Source organism: Hesperophylax consimilis, chromosome 28, assembly GCF_061612785.1.
Source record: "Hesperophylax consimilis isolate HC1 chromosome 28, BYU_Hcon_1.0, whole genome shotgun sequence".
Lineage (NCBI taxonomy): Eukaryota > Metazoa > Arthropoda > Insecta > Trichoptera > Limnephilidae > Hesperophylax > Hesperophylax consimilis.
The window spans coordinates 11,089,974-11,102,907 of record NC_142863.1 but is presented as its reverse complement, the minus strand read 5'-3'; positions in this window follow the sequence as shown (position 1 = coordinate 11,102,907).

The following is a 12,934-nucleotide window of genomic DNA, read 5'->3' as shown; positions in this document are numbered from 1 at the left end:
CCATTTGGAAGTCACTGTCATTGTCGATAATGTTGATAATGTATGTAATATAATCTGAAGGTAGAAAGCCATTTCAAGCAACGTTCAAGGCACGTTCCTTAGTGGAAGTCACTGTCATTGTAGATAATGTTGATAATGTATGTAGTATAATCTGAAGGTAAAAAGCCATTTCAAGCAACGTTCAAGGCACGTTTCTTAGTGGAAGTCACTGTCATTGTAGATAATGTATGTAGTATAATCTTAAGGCACGTTCCATAGTGGAAGTCACTGTCATTGTCGATAATTTTGTTAATGTATTTAGTATAATCCAAAGGTAGAAAGCCATTTCAAGCAACGCTTAAGGCACGTTCCATAGTGGAAGTCACTGTCATTGTCGATAATTTTTTTAATGTATTTAGTATAATCCGAAGGTAGAAAGCCATTTCAAGCAACGTTTAAGGCACGTTCCATAGTGGAAGTCACTGTCATTGTCGATAATTTTGTTAATGTATTAAGTATAATCCTAAGGTAAAAAGCCATTTCAAGCAACGTTCAAGGCACGTTCTACAGTGGAAGTCACTGTCATTTTCGATAATTTTGATAATTTATGTAGTATAATCCGAAGGTAGAAAGTCATTTCGAGCAACTTTAAAGGCACGTTCCATAGTGGAAGTCACTGTCATTGTCGATAATGTATGTAGTATAATCCTAAGGTAGAAAGCCATTTCAAGCAACGTTCAAGGCACGTTCCATAGTGGAAGTCACTGTCATTTTCGATAATTTTGATAATTTATGAAGTATAATCCGAAGGTAGAAAGTCATTTCGAGCAACGTTCAAGGTACGTTCCATAGTGGAAGTCACTGTCATTTTCAATAATGTTGATAATGTAAGTATTATAATCCGAAGGTAGAAAGCCATTTCAAGCAACGTTCAAGGCACGTTCCATAGTGGAAGTCACTGGAGAAAGCCCACTACTCAGAACCGAAACATTGCTTGAATGGCTTTAGATGAGTTGGATGATCAGATACTTCCCCATTTTTCTCCCACCAAACTAATTCCCCTCTTCTCCCCAAATCACTTCAGTCTCACAACTTACCCCGAATGGGAATGCGATAGTCTCACTAAATGCGGACAGTGCAGTGTTGAACTAAAATATTAGTTTTTCTGTGTTTTGAGGGGAGAATGGTAGCATCGTTGATAAGCAAAAAAAACGCAAGATTAATCAATAATTTATTTAAGGTTTAAAAAAAATAATATAACATATAGAAACTTTTCTTATTGGATTTACATTATTCGAAATCCGTCTTATACCGAGGGACGAATCGCATTTAAGGAACTGAATTCTGATCAAAATTTTCTTTTCCTTTCCTAAACACGCTCATTGAAGAACATACATATATATTATTAAAATAAATACCGGATAGTCCAATTATATCCTAAATTTTGCTAAAAAAACAATTATGTAATTAATGTTAATTAAGTGTTAATCTTAAGTGACCTACCAGTTAAGTATCGTACTGTATATTATCTCCATATTTAGTTAGTAATAACATAGATCATTGAAGAAATGTATTATATATTTAAACAGCGCCCTTGAGGTGATTTTGCACAAAAGGAGCGCTATACAAATCATCAAAATATTATTATTATTATTATCGTTTTTAGTTTTTTACTTAACATCTCATAAATTTTAAAAAATAAAATATTTACTTTGAACATGTCATCAATATTGAAGCAAATCAGAAAGAGATATATTATATTTCTCGAAGTTACATAAATATTTTCTTTTCTAACTTCAAGAGCACAGCCCTTCGGCCAAATTTCTGGAGTGATTGGTTCATTTTTGCGAAATTCTTTTCTTTGTAAGGGTAGATATTTGATTATTCCTAAGTAAATATGTACATTTGACGAGAAATTCATCAGAGAAAAATTAAATATAAAAAGCACTTTAACATATGTAAGTGAATAGGTACGTTACAAAATTAGCAAAACGAATTTAAAAACGCGTGGGAATATGAATTAAAAAATTTATACAAAACAAAATTATAGATGTAAAATGAAAAATTTACAAAACAATACATTTATAACGGAGAGATAATGGACAGAGGTTGTAGATATAATTATAAGACAAGGTTTTATGCATAGCATAAAGGATAACAAATAATTATAAGCAATAATTAGTCCCTGAAATATCAATACAAATTGAAAATATCTCCCGAGTAAAAATAAATACCGCCAACGGGAATTGAACCCGTACCTTCTGATGTCCGGTCAGGTGCTCTGAAACCACTGAGCTATGTCGGCTTATTTCCAACAATTACTGCGTATTATTATTATTTGTTTATTATACTATTTATTAGAGAAGTGCCATCTGTGAATAACATCTGAAACTAATATCTAGGACACCTCACCAACACTCTTAAATAAGTTTGATGATTGTTTAAAAAAATATGTAAATACATGTTTATATATTTTACATATAAAAATATGTATTATTTCCCTCCCTTCAGCCTCATAACATTGGCTCCGAGCAGTCTAGTCTCTTGTGCGGTAATCACATAAAAAGTGATGAAAACATATAAAAGTGCATTTCATTTCAAGTCCACTAACATAACACGATTATTATTTTAGTGCATCCGTTCGGAAAAGCGCGGTTTCCTCCTCCCCCCCCCCCCCCATACCATGGTAAAATGTGTAAAAACCTTTTTAGTGCATCCTCTCAAATAGATTGACCGGAAGCCGGAAGCGTCGGTTTATTTGCTCATTTTCCGGCAAATGAAGTATTACTACAGAGCTTCACAATTTAACATAATTATTTGAGACCGGTATTTTAAAATAATAAATTATTTCTATAATGATTTTATAATGTAGGAATAAAGTAATAATGAAGTTAATCTAAACGAGCATAGTGACGTTCTGTTTTAACTCAACCGTTTTGCATTTCATCGTCTGTTAATAATAATAATAATAACGTGACATTTATATAGCGCTGTTTAATGACATTTCACTTCAAGTGCGCTTAACTATAATAAACTTAGAAACGGTAATTTACTATAACCAATGTTCATCAATTTGTTTGTATGTTCCGTTCGATAAAATTATTTTTTTAAGCGATTCACTACGTAGTAATGCAAAATCATGTGTATTCGGTTTGAAAATTTGATCGCCTAGAAATGTTTCAGATGCTTTAATTAAATAATGCGAGTAGAATACATCTTGGCCTTTGAAATAATTGAGTTTTTTTTTAGATAAATCTTTTTATAAGCTCAGAAAAAAATAATGTATAAGGCCTATGAAGACTGCTTTAAAGTTCAAAATCTCCTACTTACGAACCCATTTTCGGTTATGAGTTTATTGTATAGTGTGGAATATTAAGTTATTTATAAAATGATCGGAAAACATTTAAATATTTATGCGTGAACATCCACAAAATAAAATAAAAGGCACTTTTTGGCCATGTTTTTTTCTTGCATAAATCAAAACAGGTGGATGGTGTTAAGCGGGAATTTAAGCCTTATCGCCATCTACGTAAGGAGTGTTATTGATGGCGCCTCGATTCAAAATATTACATGACGTAGTGCATTGCCTTAAACGAATTACCATTCAGATAGTGATGTTTCTTTGAACAAATTGCATTATTTCTTATTAGATATTTTTTTAAATTACATAAAATATTTAGTTCAGGATTTTGTAGGTAGATATTTAAGTATATACCTAACAGGTTTCCTGATAAAGTTTTAGTAAATTACGAATATGTTATTACGGTGTCGGGATACGCGATCATGAAAAATCCGAATATATGATATTATCAAAGCAATAATATATCAATTTGCGTCATATTTTCTCCTTACACTCATTTCTTCGTTCATTCGCTCTACATGCCCAAACCATCTGAGCGTCACTTTTTTATCTTACTCATTATGCTTTCATCAGTCTTGAATTATTTGCTCAAGTGACCATTGATGGTTTTACCACACATACGCCTCAGGGATCACATTTCTACAGCATTCAGTCTACTTTTATCCTTCCTCTGCCAGTTCTATGCCTCACTGCCATACATCAGGGTAGGTACCAGTACGGCATTATTTGGACAATTTTTGCTAGCTCTAACCGCGTCCAGTCCTCCATTATTGGAGTTACCTGCATTAACCCATCCTTCAATATCTCTGTCAGCCTTCCCATCTCTCGTAAACAAACTTCCCCTTACCTTCAAGAAGAAGAACCTCAACTCAGCATCAATCAGCAGCAATTATTTTTCTCAGGGCCTCCTCTGTGGACAAGAAAATAAACATGTGGCCTCTCTTAAAATAAACATTTGGTCTCTCATGAAAACGCGTTCATAAAAATAGCCTCTTCAGGTATGACAAATGTTCAGCATTTTTCGCAATTTGATAAATATAATTTTCATAAAAATATACTGTAAATCTTATTTTTATAACCATTCTAACAATTTTTCACCATTATACCTTTCGGCTTGTGAAGTTAACTTCTCATACAACACTAAAAAAAAATCTTGGATAAGCAAAACTCCCTAACGAAATGATCCAGCGTTATTTGCGTCAAACAGAACAAAGCTTTATGAAAGTCCATATATGAAATCTGAAAAGTAAGCCTTTAAACCCAGATGAAGCCCTGACTTGAATGCAATATTTTGTATGCACCATGAAATCCATTGTGAATAACCACCGAGTATTAAATTAGAATTAGTTTCCGATTTTTCATAAGCTGAAAACGATTTTTTATTATTTTTCGAAATTCGATTTTTTTAATGAAGATTTTCAGGAAATTTCCTGAAATTTCAGTATTAATATTTCAAATTTCAATATTACATAAAATGGCATTATTGATGTTTTTTTAGATGAAAACGAGTTTTTATTTTTTTTACATTTAATTTTTTTAATGAAGATTTTCATACAAAAAAATCGAATGTAAAAAAAAATAAAAACTTGTTTTCATTTACAAAAACATCAATAATGCCATTTTATGTAATATTAGCACTCTATTACACCCAAAAGTCGAGAGCCACAACTGATTATAGGGTGTAACTAGTAGTTCTTTGAAAAGTAGACCTAGTGTCCAAAAAAATTATGATTCCATTTTTCTCTTATTTAATAAATCAAAACCAAAATTGACACTGAAATCATAAGATTTATAAGTAGGTAATTCATTCGTTAAGGCATGCAATGCCGTTTTTAACCGGATTACCCAAAATTCTTAATTCTTTAGTAAGGTTTATTTGACATGTTAAGCCCCCACATACTTAATGTCTACTGATTTATTACAACTTTCTTAACTCCTTAAGTTTTTAAGTTCTAAAAAAATATAATATTTTTGATAATATCTAAACATTTGTGATACTGAAATGTTAATTATATGAAATTCCCTCTATAATCAATAAAAATCGCAAAGTAAGTTCCGAAAAGTATTAAAAAAACGTTTTGTTCTGTTATTTAATATGTTATGTGCATGAAAAAAATCACAGTGTATCTTTAAAAGCAACTAAAGCAATTTAAAGTGATTTTCTGTTCTATTTCAAACGAGTTTTACTAAATATTTTCGCTTAATTATTATCATTTTTTTATATTAGCGCGCTCCCTCTAACATTCGTATTTCCATATCTCCCTTTCAAACCATCTTTGAACGCTTACTACGGAGCCTTAAGAAAATAAAAAAATGTAGAATTATTTAGCTGTAATCGTAAAGTATAGTGAAAAATGATAATTCGCCCCAAATTTCCATTTTCCTTGATTTTCTATTCTGCGGTAAATTTATTATGGCTTTTATTGTTTATTTTTTTTCGCCATAAGCGCTTGTTTGAAGAAGATTACCTGCAAAGTATGACCGCAAAATTATACGAATCATACAGGTGTGTTTAAAAATGTACACAAATCATGTAAATGGATTTAAGAGCGTGATAATGCTGTTTTGGTGACTTTATTTAGGGTTTATTTTGAATTATACGGGTATCTCCATTTATGGTGTCGGTCATTGAATACTAACAACCTTTTAAAATTTATGAGAATTCCAGTATTATGCAGGGGGTGTCCGGGGGTAAATCGCACTAACTTAGGGAGGTGATTCTACATGATGATGGTAAGAAGATAAATAACTTTCTTCGAAAAAAAATTTTCCCATACAAACATTTAAACTTTTTTACCTAAAAACTACCTTAAAACACTTGATCTTCTAAAAAAGTAATTATCGTTTTTACTTTCGTGTAGAATCACCTCTCGAAGTTTTCTCCCCCAGACACCTTGTATTCAATTTATAATAGGAACAGGTAAGTATGTATTCACTGGCTATTTTTAAAGCGAGGTTTCAATGATTTTATAAAAATATATATTTTTTGTATAAATTAAAAATTACCATTTTAACGTTATTATGTCAGATTTTATACAGTCTTCTGTTTAAATCTTATTTTATGTGAACAAATGATGACTGCTGTCAATCGTGTGGAGCCAATAGGACTATTGAATCCCTAATCGGGGTATCTTGTAAGTTGTACGGCTTAGGGCGGGGAAGGGAATGAAATGGGAATGAGGAAGGTTGGAAAGTACCTGGATATTCAGATCTAGTCACCAAACACGGTTAAACAAAAATCAATAATTAAACAATTTCATCAAGAGACACACTTTTTACTCTGTTTCTAGTTGAATTAAATGTTTTTGAAGGAGTATAATTCTTAAATTGTATTTTTATTTACTAAACACAAAAAATATATTTGATTTGTAATTGCAAGGGATGTTTTAACTGTCAAACTAGGAATAAATTCCCGCTCACAAGGTTTTTTGTGTATTTATAAATATACACGATTGACTGAAACTCTTAGGAAAAGCGAGAAACTGGCGAATCTATACAGTGTAACAGCAAGTACCCGAAGGATTTTAACCAGCAATTCGTGAGCATATTTAGAATAAAACACGTGTATGTCGTTTCGCTGTCCGATGATTTTGTTCTCAATTAAAAGAAAAACCACTGATTACAAAAAAGTTTGTAAAAAAAATTTTGCTTTACCCTCCGATGGACAATGTACTTTTGCCCCATTGGATGGCCTGGCCAGGCCATATAAGAGGTGTGGGCTATCAAACTAGTTTAAGATAAAGACAAAGAGAAGATATACAAATGATATGTTTGAACGTGTAAATATGTTCTATATATGTTTTATGTGTGTATACAACAGGAAAAACATTTTGTTTGCACTTAGATTACCAACGTTGGCAAGTTCTTTATCCATCAGAATTCTGGCCAAGTCGAGTAACGTAAAAAGTTATAGCAGTATACTATTCGACTGATATAGAGATACTTTTCAACTAAATCCAACACCACTCAGTACTCATGCGCCTTGATTCACTTTACGTTCAGCATCTGGGCAAAGTTTTCCACTACACCGTAAGGTCATATGCGTTGGTCTGTCCAGGTCATGTGGTACAGTCCTTGAAGTTTTATCTTTTTTTTATTCTACTAACTAAACGTGAACTCATCGATAATAGCACCATTAGGCGCAGCTCGTCGAGTTGCATGGTATATTGATATCGCATGCCGAAAAGTTAAAGAAAAAAAAACATTTTTGAAAAATCGAAATTGCCTGGCCAGGCCATATTGCCCTGGAGAGTTAAGTAATATTTAAGGTGCGATACCGCAACGTACATATTTTGAAATCAGCATTCAGGATTTGAAATATTAGATCGATAAAAATGATTAGGACCCAAAGGCCGAGTCGTTAGAGGCGTTATCCCGGTAAGACAGAGATCCTGGGTTCGATTCCCATTTGATATCGTTACCTTTTTAGTCGTTTGTGTCTTCTTCTGTTTCATGTTTTCCCCACGGTAGGGCGTACGCCCCACCGGTGGGGCATAACGCCTCAGATGTGGGGCACCACACTTCAGAGATGAGACACGTAGGCATTTCACATATAAAGGGGAATATTCATTGGTCATACAAAAAAAAATTAGCACCATAAGCGATTTGCTCATTAAAAAAACGAAATCGATTGGATTCTAATAGAGGGGACCTAAGACTGAAATTAAATAAGTTAGATCCGGACATAAAATTTCTTTGTAGCAAGCGTAACTGAATTTAATAATTAATTAGGCGTCAATATATGTTTGTAATTATACTAAATTTCAATTGTAACTTGTTTAGACTTCAACTTGTGTTTTATTATTGTTTTATTCTACTTAATTACAATTTCAATTTGTGTTTTGTAATAATTTCAGTTATAATAGATGTATAAGAATGGGTTTTATTTAATTTCATTAGGGATTTATATTTTTACAAACATTTTACAATATGATTTGAAAAATTACCTGCTGTTTAATTAAAAAAGATGCCGGTGGGGCACATGATTTTTGAAAAGACTATGGTGGGGCATGGGATAAAGAAGGCTGGGAAACACTGGTCTAGGATTCCGGTCAGCGTAATCCGATGCTATCTCGCAGGTAGTCGGCCGATGATTCACCACGCAGAAGGATGGCTAATGACATTATAGAAAAATTAGTGCATATTGACATCTTATTTAACGGTGACTGGATAAATCATTACAATGATAATTCATCACATCATTATATAAAGTCATGGAAAGTGATGAAACAAAAACTTTATTAACTGGGTTAAGTAGGTTAGGTTAAGTTAGATAAAAAAAAAATTCATCGTTTCTAATGACTTTTTAAAAGTGTATTGAATTGTCACTGTGTTGAGTTATCATGGAACCTATTTAACACCTTGAAAGATGTGCTAAAAGCAGTTTCTTTTATTTATTGACTGTCGGAATCATATTAGACACGTAGGCTCTTCTAGCATTAACACCCAGATGTACATCGCATTATAATCTTTGTTTTTTGTTTGTTTGAGCTTTTACCATCTTAATTCTGACCTTACCAATTCAATTTTAAAAATTTGAATGAAATGTTAAATTAAAATATTTTTTTAAATAATTAAATAACAGTAATCTTTTGAGGACTTGTTTTGTTCCCACAAACAGTTCTCCAACTCGTCGTGAAAGGAGATTTTAAATGATAGGTTCTTTGTGTTAAATCAGGGATTTTTTTTATTTTTAATTATATTTATTCAATACAAAAAAATTACAATGTGTGATATACATATATATATATATATATATATATATATATATATATATAAATATATATATATATATATTTCACTTGTAATAAGATGAAAGATATTACGATATTTTAAAATGTTTCCGTCAATCTTTTTCTCTCTTAAGTATAAATATACGCTATGGAAAATCCTGTTGGTTGGCGGTTAAATCTGTCAGTTCATTATGAAATTCCTGTTGGTTAGCGATTAAATCTGTCAGTTCATTATGAAATTCTTGTTGGTTAGAGGTTAAATCTGTCAGTTCATTACGAAATTCTTGTTGGTGAGCGATTAAAAATGTCAGTTCATTACGAAATTCCTGTTGGTTAGCGATTAAATCTGTCAGTTCATTACAAAATTCCTGTTCGTTAGCGGTTAAATCAGTTAGTTTGTTAAGAAATTCCAAAAAGTTTTTGAAACTTTTCAGTTATGTACTTATCCTTGTTTTTTTTCCACAGAAAAAAATTCCTGAGGTAATAATTATTTTCTGTTATAAATATACCAACCAAAAAGTTTTCCCATAAAAATCATCATGATTGACAAAAAATTCTCCGAAAATCACCTCCCGTTCCGTTGGAAAATTACTAAGAAATCTTTTGATTTCTTTGAGCAGTGTGACTTGAATTTTTATACAGATTAAATACGAAAAAAAGAAAAAAAAATCGTATACTTATTTAGAACCAGGAAAGAACTTTTGTAGAAATTTAACACCAAAAAAAAATCTCTCACAATCTATGTCAGCTTTGGGTATCCTGAGTGGAGGGTTTCTTAAGGAAAGGAAGGAAGGAAGTTTTGTTTTCAATATTTCTGGCTTTCGCCCTTCAGGGTTGTTCTAGGCCATCGTTTCAAGTTATGGAAGGCGAGGTTAAACGCAAAGTTCGTTATAATCTATGTATTCACAGATGGCGTTAATTTGATTATTTTATTAAAATACGCTCTTTACAACTATTTATATAGTTGCGTTGCGCGAACAACAGGGAATAAAATACCTCCACAGTTTAACAACAAAAATCCTGTAAAATCTAAAGAATAACATTTAAACCAACATATTAAACAAAAGATAGAATCAGTGGAGTGAATCAGTGAATTCCAAAAACAAATAATAGTCCCTTTAACAGCATAAAAACCTGGTACAATAATACTTAACCTAAAAGTTGAGCGGTCAACTGTAAGTCAACGACTATACCTTAAAAATAAAAGTGAAACCAGCGAATATAATATCACATGAATATAGTGTTAATTAGACATTAATCAAGTGATATGTTATGCGGAAAAAATATCACTTTAAACCGAATCTAATATAATAATAATATTATAATTAATCTACCTACTTAGTGCAGTTAACACCTGTCAAAATATCTCCCGATCTTTAGTTTAAATTGAAGTCATTTAAAGTATAAAAAAAAACTTTAATAGTGAATAATCAAAGTTTAATACATAAAAGAGTGAATTTCAAATAAACAATAATAAAAATTCAAAAACTTTACTCAACAAACCTAACGGTCTTCCGATATCTAATTTGTCAACACCATTGTTTTTCAGTTTAAAATAGTGCAAAAACAAAAAAAAACAACAGTAGAAATGAACAAAACAGTGTTTCCCTGATAAATTCAACATAAATAAAATAAAATAACAATTAAAAACTTTATCTAACTACCCTAAAACTGATCAAGAACATTATCTAGTGTCAAATAGTGTTTCATATATTAAATAGATCGCAAAAAGTGATTCTCAAAGCAAAATCCATGTGATCTTAAATTATATTCTGATACATTCAACAACAATATAAAAAAAGCGACACTTAAAAAAAAAATCATAAATCATTCGTTATAATTTAAATAATTATTTATAATTTGTCGTACTACACCATCTATCGACAAATGGACCAAGCGAAACCAGTCACCTACCGAGCAATATCCTTCAAAAACTAGAAGTAAACCAATAGATGTCACTACAGTGTTAATTTAATATATTTTTACTACTGTTATTAAATAAATCAATTACCATTATCAAATAAAATCAAGAAACCTCGCATAAAAGACAAATATACAGAAACCGAATAAATAAATACATTATTACAATAAACGTAAATAATAACAAAAATGGACTGCTATAGTTGCGATAATATTATTAGTCCAAACAAGAGCATAAAATGCAGCATATGCTTAAATGCATTTCATTACACCTGCATAAATAGCACCGCAGAAAAATTTAAAAAAATGTCAAAAACACTCAGAGACAACTGGAAATGCAAAGAATGTAAAACATTGGATCCTAAAACTCAATCACAATCCAATTACACTCCTTCTTCTAGTAAGAACTTTCGGCCTTCCGACTCAACACACACTGAAAACCCAGAAAATATGAATTACATTATAAATTACATCGACAAAAAATTCGATGAAATGAAAACAGTGATTTTAAACAAGATAGAAACGGAATCTGCGGACAATAAAAAATCGCTTCAATTTATAAGCGACCAATACGATACATTAATAAAATCTATTGAAAAAATTCCACAGTTAGAAAAAGAAATATCTGAAATAAAAAATGAACTAGAACAAAAAAACATAGAATTCAATAGTATTTTAGTAAAAACAACAGAAATGGAACAGGCGACACTGGAAGAGTATCTCGAAATATCAGGTATCCAAAATAATGATCCTAAAATGACAAAAAACATAATAAAGGAAATAACTGCTGCGTGCGGAGTTCAAACTGAAGACACAGAAATTTCGAATATAAATCACATCCAAGATCGCCGACCAAACCACCCACCGAAAATAACTTTCAAATTAAATAACAAAAATAAAAGGGATGCCATACTATCATCAAGAAAAGGTCTCACCACGGAGGCAATACACCAGCCCGGAAAACAAAACATTTACATTGGAGAAGTAATGACGCCATATTACAAGCAACTAATGTGGAAATTAAAAAACCATGTAAAAATAATTAACTACAAATTTGTATGGTTTCGAAGAGGCCATCTATTAACCAGGAAGACCCCGGAAGGCAAAATTTTCAATATTTTTTTTTTTTTTTTTTTTTTTTTTTTTATTTTTTTTTTTGTTACATACATGGTTTTAAAATACAAATTATGTTTTTTACATACATATTAAAAAAAGAAAGAAACAATGCGAATTACAGAAAAGTATATGTACACATGCACATATGTATACATATATAGTGTATTACACACCATACATAACATACACACACGATACACGTACACACACACGAGTTCATAAACAGCATATACATAAAAATAATAATATGCATAAATGTATGATAGCAAAAAAATCCCACATAGGCATCGCCAGTTCGTGGGTATACTTGTGTTTCTTTAAGGCAGTTCAGTTAAAATTACTCTAAATATACATATTTTATCTTTGTAGAAAATTGAAAAGAAAAGAATGAAAATATTTATAGTAAAATCATTATTTACTGTATTTACGGGATTAAATATGAAAAATAAAAGTTAATAAGGATTTGTTAAAAGTTAATAGAGATTAAGATCAGATGTTACAGCAGGTAAATATTAATATCTATGGTATTTATCCAAGACTTTATTACATTTTTATGTTTCCTGTAGGATGATATATTTTCACATTTGATTTCTGTATTGGTATAGAGTGCATTATAAATTTTTGGTGTAATAAAATAAGCATGTCTTTGCGCAAGCCTTGTTTTGCACAGTGGAACTTTAAATACATTATTTACCCTATTACTAGACCGATTTTCATTTTTTATAAAAAGAAAATTTCGAGCAAATATATATTTTAAACATTGTGTACAGTAAATTTTTCTTATCTCTAACAATTTAGCCTCTTCGAATAATTGCAAGGAGGGGTA